Here is a 20,785-nt window from a genome sequence, read left to right as displayed (position 1 = left end):
AAAAAAAAAAAAAAAAAAAAAAAAAAAAATGGTTAATCGTATGCTACATGAATCTCACCCTTTAAAATAAATAAATGTAAAACATTTTGTGTATTTCCTGGTATACAGTAAATAATCAAAATATTATTACTACCCATCACCCCCTCTACCCAGCATAGAAGATTATTAATCTCAGCTGTTTTCAAAATAAGAGAAAAAAGTCATTAAATAGCAAGCAGTATGAGGGAATCTCAGGCCCCAGGGAGAGAATTTTCCTGAGGCCTTCCCACGATATGACTGCTAAGATAGTAACATTTCATCTCGTTGCAAGGAGAACAAATGGGAACCTGGGTCATGCAGTAAAATTAGTAGTTCTTGGAGAGTCTTTCATCTCATTAATGTGGCTCCAGGAATTGGAAGCTGGAAAACTATTCCACTGTTTAAATATCTCTGGCATCCACAACCTTCCTTCCATCCTTGTTTAGTGTCTTAGCCACACAGGCTTGCTCTACCATGCTGCCTCCCCCAAATCAGGCTCATTAGAAAGACTGGCCTATGTCACGGGGAGGTCTTCAGACCTCACCAAAATCTCATCGAGGCCTTTCTGTGGGGACTGCATCTTGTTCAAGATGCTCAGACCAGCCAGTCATGTGCCCCAGCTGAATGCAACTGCAGCCTTTCTAATTGCTGTTGCTAAATATATAGGATGCCCTGTATGATGCAAGTAGCACATCTTCATCACCATGGTGACCAAGCAACTTCTGTCTCCATACACGTTCCTTTGCAGCATATGTCTACCAGGTACTGAAGGGAGCCAGTGAAGCTGTGAGTCTGGCAAAGGAGGGTCTCATCCCCTAGTCTCTGTTTCTTAGATCTGAGTGGCCTGTACTCTACTCTTTGACTGTATGAGGCAATTTTGAGAGACCCTCTTTGTCAACACCAAACTCACAAATTTCCATCACCTAAAACTGGTTCAGGAAAAAAGCACCCAAGAGAAGGAGGCTCTTAAGGTGACAGCTGGGAATCTGGGGTAAGTCAGAGGATGCAGGATTCACCGGGTCATCCAGAAGGTGCAGACTCAGTGCTGACAGAACCAATTCCAGAAGCATCCGCCGGAATCCCTTTTTTGGGAGATTCTCTTCAAGGATGGAGCTAAAAAAGATGTAGGTGCCTCAACAAAAAAAAAAAGATGTAGGTGCCTCAAGAGAGCCTCTTGCTTCTAAGGATATTGTAAGGTAAGCCATTTCCCCTCCGTTTCCCATTTGGGGCAGGGACAGACAGAAAGCCAGTGGGTATGGGCAGCTGGCAGCGGCTGTCCCACTTGCAACAACCACAGCTTGCTCTCTCGGGACTCCTGCATCCCTCCAGCACTACCAAGGCAGTCCGCTGATTTTCACTTGAGTGCCTTTGGGCCTCTTTTGAACACGACCACTTTTTATTAACACCACTCGCCGCCGGGCCTTCTCGGGCACCAGTCAGTGCTGCTCTCAGCTCACAGTGGAGATTCACTGCCTCAACCTGACACCCAGGAGTATGGAACTGCCTTCAGAGTTTCCAAGTTGCTGACTAGGAAACCCAGCTCATGAATTGGAGCTGTTTTCCTCAGGCCACCCCTTGGGTCCCACAACTCACAGAGCCAGGGATTTGACGAGCCTTTTTCTTGTGACTTAGAACAGCATTCTTCAACTCTTCCTGAGGCACTGGGGCTACTTGTGATGGTGGGGGACAGGGCGTCCCCTATGCAATTCAAGTGCAGACTCCCAATTTTATCTGTTTTACAGGTTAAAAAATCCACGTGAGATTTCCTTTGAAGAAAAGTTTCAGAGACCAAAGAGATGAGGAAAATCACTTCTTTGGACATACGATCTTTTAAAAAAACAGCTACATGGAGGTATCATTTACATACAGTATAATTCATCCTTCTTAGTGCACAGTTCTGAATTTTGATAACCACATATACTCAGGGAACCACCACCACAATCAAGGTCTAGAACATTTCTGTCACTCCAGGAAGTTCCCCGCTGCCCCTTTAGAGTCACCTGCAAGTCAAGCCCACACTCAGCTCCTGCAAGACAGATCTTTTTCTGCCCCTTTTTTGTTTTGCCCCAGAATGCCATATAGGTAAAATCATAACATATGTGGCCCTTTTTAAAAATATTTTTTTAATCTTGAAATAATTGTAGATTCACATGCAAGTGTTAGAAGTAATACACTCAGAGAGAAACAATACAGAGGGAACCCTGCACCCTTTAGTCAGTTTTTCCCAATGGTAACAGTCACAAAACTGCAGTACAGTGTCACCACCAGGGTGCTGACCAGGAAAGTTAGGACACAGAGCACTGCCATCTCCACGAGGATCCCTCACACTGCCCTTTATAGCTGCACTGTCTTCCCTCTCCTTCCGCCTCCCCAACTGTTCTTAGATTAACACTAAACTTTCCTTCATTTGTATAAATTTGTCATTTCGAGATTGTTATATAAGTGGAATCATACAGTGTGTAACCTTTAGTGATTGGCTTTTTTTTTTTTCCACTCAGCATAGTTCTTTGGAGATTCACCCAGGTTGTGTGGCCGCAGGTTTTCTATGGTGTTTGGCTGGAGTAGGGCGGTCATTGTCCAAAAGTTTTCTATCTTGCAGATGCCCCTTTCCTGGTCCTTTGACTAGAGAAAGCGGGCTTCTCTTAGGACGTTTTGGGTCTGCGTTTGTTGATGTTTCAGATTGCTGCCTTCTTTAGTTCCAAAGCTGGGGTCTACGAGACAAAAAGAAAACCCATGTTGTCATCAGGTGCCTAGCTGGTCTGCACCTTCTCTCCCCCTTTCAGAATCTTCTTATGTTTATTATATATATATAATGTTCAGGATTTTTATTTGTACTCAACAGGAAGAACAGAGAAAAGTATATCCACTCCATCTTCCCAGAAGCAGCGATCTTTTTAAACAATAATGCATCTAAGATTTACACTTCAACGCATTTTGGCAAAGGTTTACATTTGTGTAACCTCTATCATGATATAGAATATTTCCATCACTCCAGAAAATTCCTTTATGGGTGCATGGTTCTTTTGATACGAATCTGATTATGCTCCCTGTGAGGCCAGCTTCCTAGATGACCCCAAATGGTCCCCACATCTTGGTATTCTCACCCTCATGTAACACCCTCTCTTGGGTGTGGACTGGATTTAGACGACCTTCTGGCCAATGAAATAGGGCAGAAAGGATGGCTTGTCATTTCTGAGATTAGGTCATAAAAGACTGTGGCTTCCATTTTTGGTGCCCCCCTCAGATTACTCACTCTGGGAGAAGCCAGCTGCCACTTCATGGGCTCTCTCCTAGTGCAGAGGCCCAGGAGGCAAGGACCTGGACTCCAGGCAGCAGCCAAGTGCGTGAGCCTCCCTGGAAACAGATCCCTTGGAGCCGTCAGGGACTGCAGCCTCATGAGAGACCCTGAGCTGGACCACTCAGCTAAGGTGCTGTGGGTTTATGACCCTCAGAAATTCTGTGATGTAATATGTTTTTGTAGTTTTAAGCCACTAAATTTTGGGGTAACTAATTACACAACAGTAGGTAACTGGTACACTCTCTAGTCCTCCCCTCCCCCGGGTCTGAGCTCTGCCAGCCTCCCTAGCCCCATCCTGCCCCGCTCTCTCCCTCTCCCCCTCCTCTCTCCATGCTCCAGCCACATTGGTGTTTTGGTGTCTCTTCCCTCAAGACTCCATTCCTGGGACGCTCTGCCACCCCCACCTCCCCAGGCCAATCTCACCCTCAGTTAATCTCACTTGTCCTGCTGGTTGGCTCCAATGTCGGGTCTCCAAGGAAGACCCTTGATGATTAGGGTAGGATGCCCAGATATACCCTCCTTTGATTCAAATTACCCATCGTAATTGCAATGTATTGTCATGCTTGTTTAACATGTCCCCCCCCCCATGAGGATGGAAGCTCCCTGAGGGTGGGACTGTGTCTGTCTTGTTCACCCCTGTGTCCCCAGTGGCATGAGGCCTGGGATCCTGTGTGTGTGATGAATAGATGGAGAGATGCATGAATTTCCTCTCAAAAAAGAGTGTATGGAGGAAGGTTTGGGAACAGAGCATTTCCTGGAGGTCTCCAAGAAATTGTCTTACTTCTGAACAGAAAGTATGAGATCCTAACGAAAAAAGGCAAAATAGGTTTTTTTAAAATGTGCTAACTGGGGCTTCCCTGGTGGTGTAGTGGTTGAGAATCTGCCTGCCAATGCAGGGGACACGGGCTCGAGCCCTGGTCTGGGAAGATCCCACATGCCGCGGAGCAGCTAAGTCCGTGAGCCACAACTACTGAGCCTGCGCGTCTGGAGCCTGTGCTCCGCAACAAGAGAGGCCGCGATAGTGAGAGGCCCGCGCACCGCGATGAAGAGTGGCCCCCGCTTGCCGCAACTAGAGAAAGCCCTCGCACAGAAACGAAGACCCAATACAGCCAAAAAATAAATAAATAAATAAATAAAATAAAATAAATACGGGAGACCATGTATTTAAACAAAAAACAACATGTGCTAACTGTAGGCAGAAGTGGCGACCCTTCACCTCAGAGGGGGTCCTGGAGGTCGTCAACTCAGAATGTGCAGCAGAACCTGGAAGCTTGAACAAATTATGACTCTTGAGCTCCTCCTGGGCCAGTTGAATCAGAGCCTTGGGGGTGGGGGTGGGCATGGGTGTCTTTTCCAGGTAAGAGTCGAGAGCTCTGATGGGACCTCCAGATGAGGTTTTAAGGATTTTCACATGTTGAGGGAAGCTTCTGGAACTTAGAGGGTTCTTAAAGGGCCAGCAAGGAGGCTCTGACCTCAAGTCTGGCAGGATCATTTGTAAACGTACTCCTGGTACTGAGGAGGCCTGCAAGGCCAGATCCCCTGCGAATGAAAGGGGAGTCAGGATTTGGGAGTGGGGGTGAAGTTCATGTAAGAATGGCCATTGGTCCTGGGCAATGGTGGCCCTTGCCCTAGGCCCTACACTTTCGAAGACCCTGCTCTGGCCCTCCCCAGGGACCCCCCTCTCCCAGGAGTCCACGGGGCTTAGGGATCTACCTACCAGAGCCTGTGCACTCCTTTTGAGACCATGCCCCAGTTACCTGGGATTCTGGAATACCTGCCCAAACGCACTGAGCCTGCTTCTGGGTCTGTGGGGCCTCCTCCCTGGTTCTGTCTTCTCTGGGGGAGACTGCACAGCTAGTTGTTCTCCCTAGTTGTGCACACAAGCGATAGCCAAGGGGCAGCTATCTGCAAGCTGGCATGGAGGGACTGGGCTGAGGTGGCCACATACATGCATGGTCATGAGACCCTTTATGGTAGGAGATGGGAGGTAGGGGTTAGGATGGGTCAGGGGCCAGGGACCTTCACTGTGTTCTTGCTGCAACTCCCACAGTGACTGAGGGCAGGCCTGACATATGCCCCCAGTTTTGGTTCTCCTACTCAGCTCCTCCCTTGATTGCATTTACTCTGGTCTCCAAATTGCCCCTCATTGCATGTCCCTGAGCCTGTGTACCCCGTTCTCTCCACCAGCAGTGTTCCCTCCTTGCCTGCCTCTTAGCCTCCTGCCCCGCCTTCCAGGCTCAGCGCAGTCATGCTCTTCTCAGCAAAGCATCCCTGACCTCCCCAGCTGGAGTCCTCCCTTCCCTCCTCTGTGCCCCGTGGCTTGTCTGCTGCCTCTGATCTGGGACTGGTTGCTCTAAACTGCATGTATGGGCAGAAAGCTTCGTCTCTCCCATTCATGGCTCCTGTTTTCCTCTGGGTCCCCAGCGTCTGGCCTCCGCACCTGGCACAGGAAGCCATTTAAAGACCTGCTCATGGACCAGATTGAATCATTTTTTTAATTATGGGAAGAAGGCTTTGGAGGCCTTCTCTCAAATTTACTCCCAAACTTTCTTTTGGAAAATTCAGTGCTTGTCCTGAAGATTCAGTTTCTTCAGTTGCAGTGAGGGCATTGATCTGCTCACCCATTTCCCACCTCTGAGCTGTCCTCATGGGTGTAGAGACGCCCAGCCTCCCCCCTTCCCTCACCGACCATGTGGAGAAGCCTGGACAGCAAGTGTGAGCACGTGAGTCTCTGCACTGTCTGCTGCCCAGAAGTATCTCAGGGGCTCAGCTGCCTGCGGAGGAGGTGGCCATGTGTCCTGGTTTGCAGGGACAAGCTGTGTGTGTATAACTGCTATCTTGGAATGATTTTTAATAGGGCCCCTTTCACTCTCAAAAGTGTCCCATCACTTAATAAGATAGATGATAAGGTCCTCTACGCAGCAGAATCTTGCCTTGCTGCCGAGCTCATCAGCCTGAGCATTTGCACTGTTTTCTTTTCCTTGAGTTCTAGGATTTCTCAGATTTACTGGATTCTTAGAGAGGTTGGCACAAAGCAGGGCGATTTTCATGGCCTCATTACGAATCCTAACTGGTTCTCTTTAAAAGCAAGTGGTTATAAATATTCTGTCCAATCCCGCGGCTCTCAGATTCTGCTTCCAAAGGACACTTCTGAAGATTCCCAAAGGAGTGCATTGAATAACGATGGCTGTGTCCCATGTCACAAGGAAATTATGTCAGCGGATAGAATGGATTCAAGTTCAGCTTCTTTTCCAACAAGTTTTTATATACCTTTGGTAGCTGATCCTGCTTGTCAGCTGGCAGATAAACAAATACACAAGTGTTAAGTGAATATGAATTTTTAAACATTCAAGAAAGTGTTTAATAACTTATGTATTTTTAATGAGGTAAAGAATTCCTGCATATCTGGAACACAGTCATATTTTCATTAGGTAAAATTAGTTTATGTCATGGAATTTAACATATCAACATGTCATAGTACTTCAGTATTAAATTCATATCTAACATCTGTTGAGTCTTAGTATGTGCCAGACAAGTGCTGAATGAGTCATATACATAATTTCGTCCTTGCAATGACCCCATGAGGTAGGTAGCAGGACCACCCATATAAAAGAGGAAACTGGGGATTTGGGAAAGGACTCCAGGTCTCATGACGTCCAGGTGCTCTGCCACCTAAACTCTTTTGAAATGCTCTTTGAAACTTCCTAGCTGGTCATTATAGTCAAAAAACATCTATCATTTGACCTTTGCCCTTAGGCCATGATTCTGTAGCAATTAGAGAAAGCTTCTGAAGCTACAGTGACATCTGAGTTTTCCTTTTGACACTGAAAAGACCTCTTCTTGGGCTTCCCTGGTGGCGCAGTGGTTAGGAATCCGCCTGCCAGAGCAGGGGACACGGGTTCGTGCCCCGGTCCGAGAAGATCCCATGTGCCGTGGAGCGGCTAGGCCCGTGAGCCACAACTACTGAGCCTGCGCGTCTGTAGCCTGTGCTCCGCAACGGGAGAGGCCGCAACAGTGAGAGGCCCGCGCACCGCGATGAAGAGTGGCCCCCGCTCGTCGCAACTGGAGAAAGCCCTCGCACAGAAACGAAGACCCAACACAGCCAAAAATAAATATAAAATTAAAAAAGGGCTTCCCTGGTGGCGCAGTGGTTGAGAGTCTGCCTGCCGATGCAGGGGACGTGAGTTCGTGCCCCGGTCCGGGAAGAACCCACATGCCGCGGAGAGGCTGGGCCTGTGAGCCATGGCCGCTGAGCCTGCGCGTCCGGAGCCTGTGCTCCACAACAGGAGAGGCCACAACAGTGAGAGGCCCGCCTACCGCAAAAAAAAAAAAAAAAAAAAAAAAAAGAGACCTCTTCTTTTGCTATAGTTTTTTCTTTTTCTTTTAAGAGAAGAGTGTAATGAATCTGGAAAAGCTGAGGCCATGTCATATAAAATACAATGCTGCTGGTTTGCCTAGGGACCTCTCTAAGTCATGGACTCAGCACACTTTTTGCTGTAATGCTCTGTTCCTTCCAGACCCCCACTTTAGTCCACCTCGACCCATGTCTTAGTTTACCTAAGGAGGGCGCATTAGGATTGTTGTAATCTGGTACAAAACATGCTCAATAAACATTGGTTTTAAGAATGAATGCATTAAGGTAAGGGAATGAAGGAATGACTCAACATCACTTTCATCAAGATTATGAGATGGAATCCTGCAGAAACTGCTGCATTTTGCCAAATCCCCTTCCTTAAGTTTCTGGGTGACTGCCAGGTAATTGAATTTCTGCATTCCCTGGTTAGTCAAATGAAAAAGACTGACTAGTGGTGTAAAAGTTTCTCCTTGGTCCTATGGCCTCATCAAGACCTTTGGAAGGTGGGGAAGAGAAATATTACCTATCTGTTTTGCTGACTGAACATACCCTTCAGTCTGGTCGTTTCTAAACTCACCAGCGAGCCTTTCATTGCTGTATGAGCAGCCGTGCTTCCTACACTTGTCACTGGACCACCCTAAGCTCACCTTTACTTTGGGACCTGGCATGTCATTGCCTCCAGTGAACAGAGCCATCTTGCCCTGCCCACCACCCACATGTGCATTTGCCCTGTTCACACCAGGCAGCCAGACCACGTTCCTGCTATTTCCCTTTCAGTGATTGGCAACAGGCCACTCAAACCTGGAAGACATTTCCTGCATCCTGACTGTCGGCGGGGAGGACCCAGAGAGGTGACTGACCCCGCAGAGACGCTTTTCTTGCTCATGCAGGGAGAGCACTTACTGCCAAAAGTGCTGAAGGCCTTTGTGTCCCCCTGAGCGTGTCAGAGCCTGAACAAGCTTTGCATTCCAATGGTCCACTTTCCTGGAAAGCTCCCTCCCTTCTCTCCAGGGCTTCGTCTCATTTCTCCTCAGCTCCAGACAGAATTATAATGGGTGCATCTTCTGGCCTCTGGGCCTTCTTGACCTACACAGAGTGTAGGTCACTTTTTCTCCACATGACTTGTAAAATAATGTTTTATTTTTAAAACAATTATTACAAAGTTAATAATAAATATATTCATGGAAGGAAATTGAGAAATGCAGGAAACGAAAGTAAAATTATCTATCACTATCTTGCACTAACATCTATCAACATTTTGCTATGGATGTGTCTAGTCTTTTTTTTCAATCTGTTTTATTGATTATTAGGGGGAAAAAAACTCCAAATAGAATTATATCAGCTTGAGTATTTGCTTTAACTATTGATTCATTTTTGTGCATTCTCCTTATTTTTTAAAATTTTGCCATAATTTTAGATTTACAGAAAAGTGGCAGAGATAGTACAGAGTTCCCATATACCCTTCATCCAGCTTACCGTCATGTTAACATCTTGTATAACCATGGTATATTTGTCAAAAATAAGAAATTCACACTGGTGCAATCCGAATAACTAAACAACAGATTTTTTTTTTTTTTTTTAGGATTTTACCAGTCTTTCCTTGCTTTTCATGACCTTGGTACTTCTGAAGAGTATTGGTCAGGTATTTTGTAGGATATCCCTCAATTTGGGTTTGTCTAATGTTTTTCTCATGATTATATTTGGGTTATGGACTTTGAAGAAGACCACAGAGGTGTCTTTTTACTTCCTTATGTTGTCCTATGAAATACACACACACACACACACACACACACACACACACACACACACACACACACACCCCTCACCTAAAACTTTTGGATCGAAGAGGAGGTTAAAACTATGATTTATTAGATAGCCTCTTGAAGTGTATCTTCAACTACTTCATGCCCAGTGCCTGGCCTGGGGATGCCCCAAGTAGGTGCTCCCTCGGTGTTTGTTTCAGGCCAGGCCAGGCCAGGACACCTCCCTCTGGGGAAATGATGGACTGGGTGGAAGCTACTTTGTTCATCTTGAGAGACAACAGAAAAAGAAAGATAAAAATAAAAAGCAGAGACCAAGTTTGTGCTGAGAAGCAATATATCATTTCCTTGAAAATAAAGACATAAGATGTAAAAAAATGGAAATGAGGAAAGGGGAAGATATTAAGGGAAGAGAGAATATCAGAGCACAAACTGCTGGAGACAGTTGGGGGTCCCAGTTATCCCCAAGTTCAGCAACCTTCTGGGATCACCATTTGTTTTGATATCCAAAATAAATCTCCCTCTTTTGCCACATGAAATGTGGTAAGTGCAGGACCCTCGCTGAGAAGGCAGGAGCTCTGGGACAGGATAGTGGGGGGGGGGGGGGAAGCTGACTCTCACACAGAACCCTGTCCAGGCCTCTCCCTGACCACCGCTGGAATTAAGGAATATTAATGGGGAACAAATTCATAACTCCTCAAACCCTTCCAAAATCTCTTTTGTCTATTTCCTAGCAGATAATAGATGCTCCAGAGCATCTCACTTGTCAAATTCCCTTTGAGTTCTTTCTGATGCCTAGTTTCCTCCTACAGTTCAGGGCCTGTTTCTCTCTACCCCTGTTTCCAGGGTTAACACAAACATTTTATAACTTGGTTAGTAAAGACTAACTTCTTTTTTTTTTTAATTTAATTTATTTTATTTTTGGCTGCTTTGGGTCTTCGTTGTTGCGAGCAGGCCTTCTCTAGTTGTGGTGAGCGGGGTCTAAACTCTTTATGGAGTAGGGAAGAGGGAAAATCTGAGTAGGAAAAGACAAAATTATCTTTAGCTGGTTAGGGGTGGGAGGAGAGAGAGAACATACTGAAACCCTGGGTAATCATTAGTTAAATCCATTTCACCTGTAACCTGCCTTCACTAATCAAGGTTGTTTTAATTGTTGCTACAAAAGACTTGTATGTCCTCCAAGTGGCACTGTAGCCTAATAAGATAGTTGCCTGGGCTGTTTTCCAGGAATGTGGAGTCAGCTGTGTCTAGTTTGAGCTGAGCTGGTTAAGACCGGTTAAGACCACCAACCCTCCAACTGGGCATGCGTGTCAGCTCAGTGACCTTTTGGCGTCAGAGGGCCCAAAACTCCACCCTCAGATCGTGCTAAGCGCCTCCATTTTGAACGTGCAGAAACCTGTAGCTTAGTTGCACCTGGACAGAGTGACAATTACCGCACCTTTTTTCAATCGCCTTTCACTATTCTCCCCACGCTCTCCACGCCTCAGACCGCCCTGCTGCTTTATTCTTTATCTCATAAATACCCCGTGGCTTGAGCGTAAACCCTCTCTTTGCTGCAAACCTCAGCGTCTCAGTATCTCGGCTTGCTGCACGTCAGGCAAAACGATCATGGTTCGGTCACAATACCTCCCATCATACAGCGATGAAAGGAATCAGGTATTTGCCTTGTTTGACAAAGGAGCCTGAAAGGAAGGCAGATCAGAGGCCTGCACACCTCCTCTTGGGGTTGGGGGGTGGATCAGGGAAAGTCACATTAATGTTTGAGGGCTATGTCAAGAAGAGTAGGAATTTCAGGAAGGGTAGAATTTATCACATGGTGAAAGCATAATGACTCTGAGAGGTAGTTTTATCGTTTCTGATTACAGATGAGAAAAATTAGCTCAAAGAGGAACTATAACTTGCACACCCATGATCACCCTATTGGTAGGTGGCAGAAGTAGAACTAGAGTCCTTCTCTGACTTGAAAGACCACATTTTTAACCCTGAACCACACTACTGCTCTTAACTGAAACATCACTTTCTCCAGATTTTACCAGCTACATCCAGATCTTGGGTCTCAGGCCACAGAACCTCACAGTGATCAGGGTGAAATTGACTGGACTCTAACTTCGGTATATTGCTATTTTCCATCTTATACACTGGGTGTGACAAAATAGCAGAGACGTCTATCTTTCTCAAGAAACTAAACTAGAATTGGAAAGAGATTCAAGGTGACTTGACAAGAAAGCCCCGCTCTCTCCTCACAGGACTCTTCCTCTGCCTTGTTGCTTGGGAGCAGCTCTGCCCAGTGACCGTTTACACTCTTCCCGCCCTCCAGTGCTGCCTGTGGATAGCCCTTCTCTGAACTGAGCTGCTGAACGTTCCAGACTGCTTCTGGGAGAAATGTGCCGTGAAGAGTGGAGAAAGAGTAGGACAAACCACATTTGAAGTATAGCTGTCAAAGGCCATCAATCCGTATGTTTGTTCACGATCTTTTTGGATTCTCAGATTTTTCTGATTAACTGCTAGGAAGCTTGCATGTCAATGCTGCAGTGGGGACTCCACTCCATCTCCAACCTATAAATAAAAGCAGAGCTCCATTCCCTGCCAATGCACTGCCTGGGACACTGGCCAGGTGCCTGGGGGTGGGAATGTTATTAGACGCTCAATAAATATTTGTTGAATCTTGAATAAATTCACCCCTGCTCAGAGGTGGTGAATAGACAGAGGTGAGAAAAAGTACCCTTCTCTTCTCCTAGGAGATTGATTTGGTTATTATATTAGAAGTAGAAATGCAAATTAGCATGTGCTCAGAGCTGGTTGGAAATCTGTCCATTGATCCAAATAAAATTTAACATACTCTATAGCTCTTCTTGCTATCCTTGGGTTAGGTTTTTAGGGGGTTTAAAATAATGTATCTACAAAATGGAAAGCTAGAAAAACTCCAAAATGATCTAAGATTGATCTGGTTTTTTTTTGTGGGTTTTTTTTTGTTTTGTTTTGTTTTGTTTTTTGTGGTACATGGGCCTCTCACTGTCGTAGCCTCTCCCTTTGCGGAGCACAGGCTCCGGACGCGCAGGCTCAGCGGCCATGGCTCACGGGCCCAGCCGCTCCGCGGCATGTGGGATCCCCCCGGACCGGGGCACGAACCCATGTCCCCTGCATCGGCAGGCGGACTCTCAACCACTGCACCACCAGGGAAGCCCCTAAGATTGATTTGAACAAGGAGATATGATCTTGACCTTCAAGGGGTACACGGGAGAAACTCTGGGACATCCCCCTATATACTATCATAAAGAAAACCAGTCCTCTGGGAATTTGGAGGAATGAGATTATTTTGGCCAGAGGTGGTAAGGAAAGTGTTTATGTAGGGACTGGGTATCATTCATTCTTTTTTAAAGAAATACTTCTGAGCATCACCCCAGCTAAGCACTGATACCAGGATGAGCAAGATTCGGTTCTTGCCTCCAAGGAGCTCACGATACTGGAAGAGCAGACTCGGCCAACGCTTATGGTACTGGTTAATGCTGCTCTGTGTGCTGTGCCGGGGGAGCAGGCAGGGGAGGGGGAGGGACACCCAACTGAGTAGCTAGACAACAGGGGACGCTTTCTGGGGGAAGTGTCTCTGGAACTGGACCTTGAAGAATGAGTCAGACAGACAGTGAAGGATAATTCCAGGCAAGAGGAACGGCATGAAAGTGCTCTGGAAAGAGAGAGGTTTGGTTTTGCTGCAGTGAGAGTGCTCAGAGACGAGGCCCTAACAGCTGCAAGCGTTGATCACAAAGGGCTTCGTAGACATTGCTGCCGGAACCACCAACCAGAGGCCGGAGGCAGGGAGTGCTGTGAAGACACCTGACGTGAGTGAAAAGTAATGAGGTGCAACTTGGCTTTGCCAGTGAAAAGACATGAGGCAGACGAGAGACCTATGGATGTTCTGGGTGGCAGAAGGAATTTTCTACGTGTTTGTGGACGCAATAAGTAGGCTGCGGTAGCTGGAAGTGGTGGTGATGTGCTAGATGCCAAGGGCTGGGAAGGGGTTGAGATTTTCCCTGCTTGCAGGCAGATGAGTTAGCCTGCCCCAGTGCGTGGATGCTGACAGAAGACATACAACTCCTGAGCTGGGGACCAAGGACTCTATTACTTGTAGCAATAGCAAGATCCAGAGTGTCGGCACAGTCACATTGGTTCTGAGCCCCAAGGCCCACAGGGGCCATACAGGTGGGCGACACACAGGAAAGGGATCCTGGGCCTTGAGAGCCCACCACCTTACAGCAGCCTGCTCTTTGAGAGACGGACAATATCTCATCCCTCAAGCGTGCTTGCTGCAAACGCCACCAGGAGAAACAGCCTGGGACCAGTTAAAGAGAGACCGAGGCCTTGGCAAGATGTGCAGGAGTGCCAGAGACCCTTGGAGAAGTGTCTCCCAACATTGGAAAGATGTTTTGTGTCAAATGTTGAAGGCCCATGGATCCAGAATATGCAATTTGGAATTTATCCTGTAGGCAAAGGGAAACCACTGTAACTGTTTTTGGGGTAACCGAGGACTCTTAAATTGGGGAGGTTAATCTGGAAATGGGTGTAAGGCTGGGGCAGACTAAAGATATCCATACATTCCTGGACATTCCTTTCCCAGAGAGAGAGGATCTTTCTTGACACTGAGCAGGCTCTGTGACTGATTTGGTGGGAGTAACACCTGGGCTTGGACACTGGCAGCTTCTGTCTCCTCAATCTTGGGACTCTCTCTGGGGGCCCTGAGTCACGTAGGAAGACAGACTACTCTGGGATTGCCATGCTAGGAAGCCTACATCTAGGCCCTCCAGCTTCCAGCCAGCTCTACCACAATGCCATATCTGTGGATGAAGTTGTCTTGGACCCTCCACACCAGCCTATCTGCCAGCTATGAAGCCCTGGGTGACTTAAGTGGACACCACATGGAGCAGATGACTCACCCAGCTGAACCCGGTTCAGATGCAAACACGATCTTAAGATGTAACAAAATGATTGTTGTTTGAAAACTGAATTTTATAGTAGAGGCATACCTTGTTTTATTTGTTTCACTATATCATGTTTCACAGATACTGTGATTTTACAAATTAAAAGTTTGTGGCAACCCTGCATTGAGCAAGACTATCAGCACCATTTTAACAACAGCATTTGTTCATTTCATGTCTGTGTCACATTTTGATAATACTCACAATATTTCAAACTTTCATTATTGTGTTCTGTGATCAGTGATCTTTGTTACTGTAGCAAAAAGATTATGACTCACTGAAAGCTCAGATGATGGCACTTTTTAGCAATAAAGTATTTTTTTTTAGCAATAAAGTATTTTAAATTAAGGTATGTGTTTTTGTAAAGACACAGTGCTATTTCACACTTAATTGACTACAGTATAGTGTAAACATAACTTTTGTATGCACTAGGAAAGAAAAAATTCATGTGACTTGCTTTATTGCGGTATTCTTATTGCAGTGGTCTGGAACCCAACCCACAATATCTCTGAGGTTTGCCTGTAGCTGTTAAGCTGTAGGTGAGATTGGAGGCTAGGAGTCCAGTAAAGAGTCTATACAGGGCTTCCCTGGTGGCGCAGTGGTTGAGAGTCCGCCTGCCGATGCAGGGGACACGGGTTCGTGACCCGGTATGGGAAGATCCCACATGCCGCGGAGCGGCTGGGCCCGTGAGCCATGGCCGCTGAGCCTGCGCATCCGGAGCCTATGCTCAGCAACGGGAGAGGCCACAGCGTGAGAGGCCCGCGTACCGCAAAAAAAAAAAAACAAAAAAGAGTCTATACAAATCGGAAAGGAGATAAGCAGGGTTTGCCTTAGAAAGCAAATGGAAGCAGGAGTCCTTAAAAAGGCACAATGGGTGTGCTTGGGTGGATAAAAGTCAAAACCTTCAGCAGAGCCACCTTGGAGCACTGACTGCTCCTCCAGTGAGGGTACAAAACACACATCCATGGGCCTTTGTTATGCTAATCCTTGGCCTGGGAACCTTCTCTCCAGCTTCACCTTTTAAGACTGAGGTTGAGTCAACTCCTTCCGTGCAGTCTTTTCCTGAAAGAGTATTCATTACTTCCTCTTTTCCCAGATTCCCCAGGCGTGCCTCTGGTGTGGGACTTGCTGGCTGCTTCATGTGAGCATTTGCCCCATGGACTGGCGTTCCTTCAGGTCAGAGTCTGTGTCCTTTCATTTCCATGTCCTCAGGCGCCAGCTTCCAGTCTCAAGGCCTGGGTATTCGAGGCACGTAGTAGATGATCAACAAATGATTTGCAAACAAAATGTTGGTTGAGTTTCTAGAACGGGATGCAGAGTTTGGTGGTTCTCTTGTTTCTTGTTCAAGTTGAAGTTTTTGTTTCTGGATACCTTTTTTCCACCATTTTCTTTTTTATTGGGGTATGGTTGTTTTACAGTGTTGTGCTAGTTTCTACAGTGAAGTGGAGTTCCCTGTGCTATACAGCAGTGGACACTCTTTTCTTGTAAAAAAAAAAAAAAATGCTGATGTCTGGATCCCACTCCCAGGCTTCTGGTACAATTGGTCTGGGTTGCAGCTTGGGCATTGAGAATTTTAAAAGCTTCTCAGATGATTCTAGTACACAGTCAGGGCTGGGACCATGATTGTGATCCAATCTCCATTCCTGAGATTGCTCTTCCATTTCTTAGTCTCTCCTCTCACCAGGAAGACCATGTGCTCTTCATTAAACCAGCTGGGGGAGAGCCAGCCCCAGCAGCAAGGGTCCAGAGTGAAATGCATGCAAGAACTGAAGGATAAAGACTGAGAGGGAACGTGCGTGTGAGCGTGTGTATGTGTGTACATGTACATGCTACCTGAGTACATATAGTGCACTTTCATGGTAATAGCTGTCGTCATGTATCGATATATATATATATATATTTTTTGTGTGTGTGTGTGTGGTACGCGAGCCTCTCACTGTTGTGGCCTCTCCCGTTGCGGGGCATTGAGAATTTTAAAAGCTTCTCAGATGATTCTAGTACACAGTCAGGGCTGGGACCATGATTGTGATCCAATCTCCATTCCTGAGATTGCTCTTCCATTTCTTAGTCTCTCCTCTCACCAGGAAGACCATGTGCTCTTCATTAAACCAGCTGGGGGAGAGGCAGCCCCAGCAGCAAGGGTCCAGAGTGAAATGCATGCAAGAACTGAAGGATAAAGACTGAGAGGGAACGTGCGTGTGAGCGTGTGTATGTGTGTACATGTACATGCTACCTGAGTACACATAGTGCACTTTCATGGTAATAGCTGTCGTCATGTATCGATATATATATATATATTTTTGTGTGTGTCCACCAGGGAAACCCCGATATATATTTTTGAGTCTCATTTTTCTCACCTGGAAAATTAGACTTTTATCTTAATTTCTAAAGTCTCATTTAATTCTAAAATGGTCAGATTTCAACAGGCAAATGTCCTGGGAGCGGCCACATCACGGTGAGAGCAGAGCGAGAGCAGCCCATAGAGACAGGAGCCTGCAGAGATGGGGGGAAATCATCTATTTGCCTGCAGCAGAGATGAGGCTGGGGTTACATTTGGGGCCACATCTTGGAGACCTTGAATGCCAGGCTGAAGTGAGTGTGCTTACTGCAGCGGGTGATGGGGGTTAGTGAAAGGCCTTATCAAGGAATTGACATGATTGGAGCTGGGTTTTTGAGATGAGTTTGGCGAGGCTGTGCACATGGCTGGGAGGGAGAGAGATGAGCCGGGAGGAGAGACCCAGTAGGAGAGGCCAGTCCGCCTCTAGCTAGGAGGGGAATGGGGCCTGAGCTGCTGCGGACCAGGGGCAGAGAGAAGGGACAGATGACGGGGAGGCTGAAGGGGTCCATGAGGCAAGACTTGGCCATGGATGGCTGGGAGGAAAGAGAGAGCAAGGAGAGTCAGAATGACTCCAGCTTTGGAACCTGGAAAGGTTGCTTGAGACCTCTGTTCATCTGTGTTACCACCCAAGCCCCCTTTTGAAAGCTGCCTGTCCAAATAGGCCTGGCAGCCTTAGTAGGCAGTGTGGCAGGGGTTGAGAGCTTGATTTGTAGAGTAATCCAGATCTGAGCTCAACTCCTAGCACTGGCCTTTCTGTGTGCCCTTAGACAACTGACTTAACCTCTCTGAGCCTCAGTTTCCTTATATACAAAATGTATATTTTATTTTATTTTTTTATTTTGTTGTATGCAGGCCTCTCACTGTTGTGGCCTCTCCCATTGCGGAGCACAGGCTCCGGACACGCAGGCTCAGCAGCCATGGCTCACGGGCCCAGCCGCTCCGCGGCATGTGGGATCTTCCCGGACCGGGGCACGAACCTGTGTCCCCTGCATCGGCAGGTGGATTCTCAACCACCGCACCACCAGGGAAGCCCCAAAATGTATATTTTAATAAGGTTTTTGAGAGGATTAAATGAGGTTGTAGTTATAAAATATATATTTATAAAAGGCTTGGCGCAAGTATACAGTTGAGAGCTCAGTAAACGTTAGCTGTTAGAATTACTGTCTTCTCTCTGACTCTCTTTCTCTCTCTCTCTCTCTCTCTCTCTCTCTCTCTCACACACACACACACACACACACACACACACACACACACACACTAGCATTTCAGGGTCTCTTTTCTTTTGCTGTTCTAAAACCTCCAGTTGGACAGGGCAGTGGCCAGGGCACCCGTCCTCCAGCTGTGGGCTGCTGAGGGCTCAGATCTGCCCCCCTTCCCTCCAGAGTTGTCCTTAGCCCGGCAGAAGCCACCTCACCCAGGGGTGTCCACCAACCTGCCTCCCCCACAAGCCCATCTAATGCCTGACAGCGACAGGGTACAAAAGTGTGGCCTCTTTGTCTCATGGTGAAGTCAACTCTGTGCTGCAGTTCTTACTCCAAAGCACCCTCTGGGAAGGCTGAAGCCAGATGCCAGCTGAGACTATATCGCCTGCCTTACCCTCCCTCTCTCCCCTTTTCTTGAAAGCATCCCCCCAATAAAGCAAGTGAATCCCTGCCTCAGACTCTTGGCAGGTTTTGGGAGCAGGGCCCATGGCTGACGGTCCTTTGGTTCTCTATTCAGGCTTCCCCTCAGACACTGTCAAGCCTGGGCTCCATGCTGCGGGGCCAGACAGAGCAATCCTTTCTCCCAGCCCAGGTGCCTGGATCTCTGGCATGGGAAGGGGAACCAGGTTCCTTCTGGAACAGGAGAGGCATTTGGATAACACTCAAACCATGAAGCACCCAACCCCTCCTCCGACTTCTCCAGGTCGTGTTTGTATGTCACCTATGACCCTCTCTGCCCTGTGGAGTTGCTGCTCTGCCCTCCCATTGGGCCGTGAGCATCCATGGGACAGAAACTGAAGCTGAGTGGTTGCTGCACCCCCAGCACTCAACATGGGCCTGCACACAGTAGGTGTGCAGGAAACATTTCAGGAACTGCATTTACTTGGAATGAAAAACAGTTACAGCAAGATCACCGAAGAGAGCAGACAGTAATGGCCAAAGTGAAGGGTCCTGCAGGGACCCACTGAGATCTGGGCCTGCCTGGTGAGATGGAAGATTCCAAAGAGAAGCAGCTGTCAATCACCAGGCAGAGTCACAATGCTGCGAGCACTCTCTAGGCTCTCATTTAGTTCTTAAAACCTTCCTTGGTGTATCTTACCACCTCCATTTTACTGATGAGGTCCTTGAGGCTCAGAAAAATAAGTAACTTGACCACTATGAAGTGTAAGAATGTGGTGGACTTGGATTTCAAGCCCTTGTGCGGCTGTACTCTTTCCATGGTCACAGGGTCTGAAATGATATTCTGAAGAGTTTGGAGTTGCTCTTCTGGGAATCTGCATCCCTACTGACACGAGCTAGAAAGAACTGGCTGGTGACCGTGTTGGAGACAGACTGCTTGGACGGCTGGGTGGAGGTGGGAAAGGAGTTTGGATATGAATACCCTCTTTTATCGGGGGACAGCAGAGTCAGGAGCATCACAGTGTGGCTCTGAGGAGTCGGACGACAGAGGCCAGGCTGATGCAGTGGATTGTCCAGCGAAGGGAGACGCCGGGCTAGATGCCTGATTCACTGAGACCTCCTGGCTCTGGGCAGGCGGGAGCCCCCGGCGCTGAGCTGTGTGACTCTCTCTGGGCTCCATTTCTCATCAGTCAAGGGAGCGGGGTGATTGGAAGGTTTCTTCCAGCTCCGGGTCCCTGATTCTCAATCAGTGAAAGGTCTGATGTTTCCCATCCCTCTTTGCTCCTCTCTGTGTAAATCCTGGGCTGCCGACCAGTGATCCAAGCCCCTCAGCCCAGCCAAGGCGACAGAAAGCCTGACTTTCTCAGCCCTGAAAAGAGCTGACAGACTGTTCTCTGGGCTTCCCTCTGCAGGGAGCATTGACAAGAGCTGGAAGAGGAGACTGGTATGGGAGCCTTCTCGAGTTGCTCCACAAAGGACCTCTTCTCTTTCCCAGGCATGATGACAAATACTGCTGCTGCCTCTGGCTGTAAGGGCTGGGGTATGTGGACAAGGTTCCCATGCCTGGGCTCTTAGGAAAATTGCAAGCAAAGAAAAAAAAATGTGCATGGGCTTTTGGCTGTGCCTTTTTGACTTGATGCCAGATAACCACTGGGTTCAAAATTACATCACTATTGACTATCTGAGTAATCAGAGTAATTTCTCTGTTTGAGCATCTTGGAAGAATAGCTACCTTGGCAACAGATTGTTATCAGTTCCTTAATGATTTGTGCTGAGGAACAGTTTCCTTTATGCTGAAAACCAGTGGCCTAAAAGCTGGATCTGGCCAGCTAACCCATCTATCTCTGAGTGGATTGCATAGTATTGAGAAATGGAGCTGGGTTTGACAGCCTACTTTGTCTGTTAAGCAGCAAAGGCCAGGCCAGTGGTGCTGGGATTCCCAGTGTCAGGCCCCCTCACCCCCAGCACTGGACTCAGCTGAGCCTCTGGAATACACAGTCACTACCCACTGAGGGTTGTTCAGCACTGCAGGAGGGTCTGATATGACACATCCAGCGCTGGCCCCACATGCTGGCCCATACTTCTGAAGCCAATGGGGCTTCTGTTCCTGATAGAACAGTGTTCTGTTCACTCTCCCTTGCCTCTTGCTCAGCTCACTGGATGCCATGCGTTGGCCTCTGCTTCAGATGAATTTAAAAAGCAGGCTGGAATATCCAGGAAGGATCTAAAATGAACTTCTAGAAGATTCACAACAAAATAGATGGTAGGGCTTCCCTGGTGGCGCAGTGGTTGAGAGTCCACCTGCCGATGCAGGGGACGCGGGTTCGTGCCCTGGTCCGGGAAGATCCCACATGCCGCGGAGCCGCTGGGCCCGTGAGCCATGGCCGCTGAGCCTGCGCGTCCGGAGCCTGTGCTCCGCAACGGGAGAGGCCACAGCAGTGAGAGG

General features: G+C 47.6%; 2 long non-coding RNA genes across 2 annotated transcripts in view; both read left to right on the top strand.

Annotated features, from left to right (window-relative positions):
* Nucleotides 1-15,786, top strand: part of LOC114485226 (uncharacterized) — a 25,259-nt gene extending 9,473 nt beyond the window's left edge. Inside the window, exons 2-3 of the long non-coding RNA XR_003678711.2 lie at nucleotides 11,677-11,884; nucleotides 15,497-15,786. This is a non-coding gene — a long non-coding RNA (uncharacterized lncRNA). The remainder of the gene's footprint in view (nucleotides 1-11,676; nucleotides 11,885-15,496) is intronic.
* Nucleotides 5,337-11,611, top strand: LOC114485227 (uncharacterized). Its single transcript, XR_003678712.1, has 3 exons — nucleotides 5,337-6,039; nucleotides 9,253-9,312; nucleotides 11,457-11,611. It is a non-coding gene; the product is annotated as an uncharacterized lncRNA (long non-coding RNA).
* Nucleotides 15,787-20,785: the final 4,999 nt, after the last annotated feature.

This window comes from Physeter macrocephalus, unplaced genomic scaffold (assembly GCF_002837175.3).
Source record: "Physeter macrocephalus isolate SW-GA unplaced genomic scaffold, ASM283717v5 random_785, whole genome shotgun sequence".
Taxonomy (NCBI): domain Eukaryota; kingdom Metazoa; phylum Chordata; class Mammalia; order Artiodactyla; family Physeteridae; genus Physeter; species Physeter macrocephalus.
Note: the sequence above shows the minus strand (reverse complement) of the source record. Positions and strands in the feature narration are given on the sequence as shown.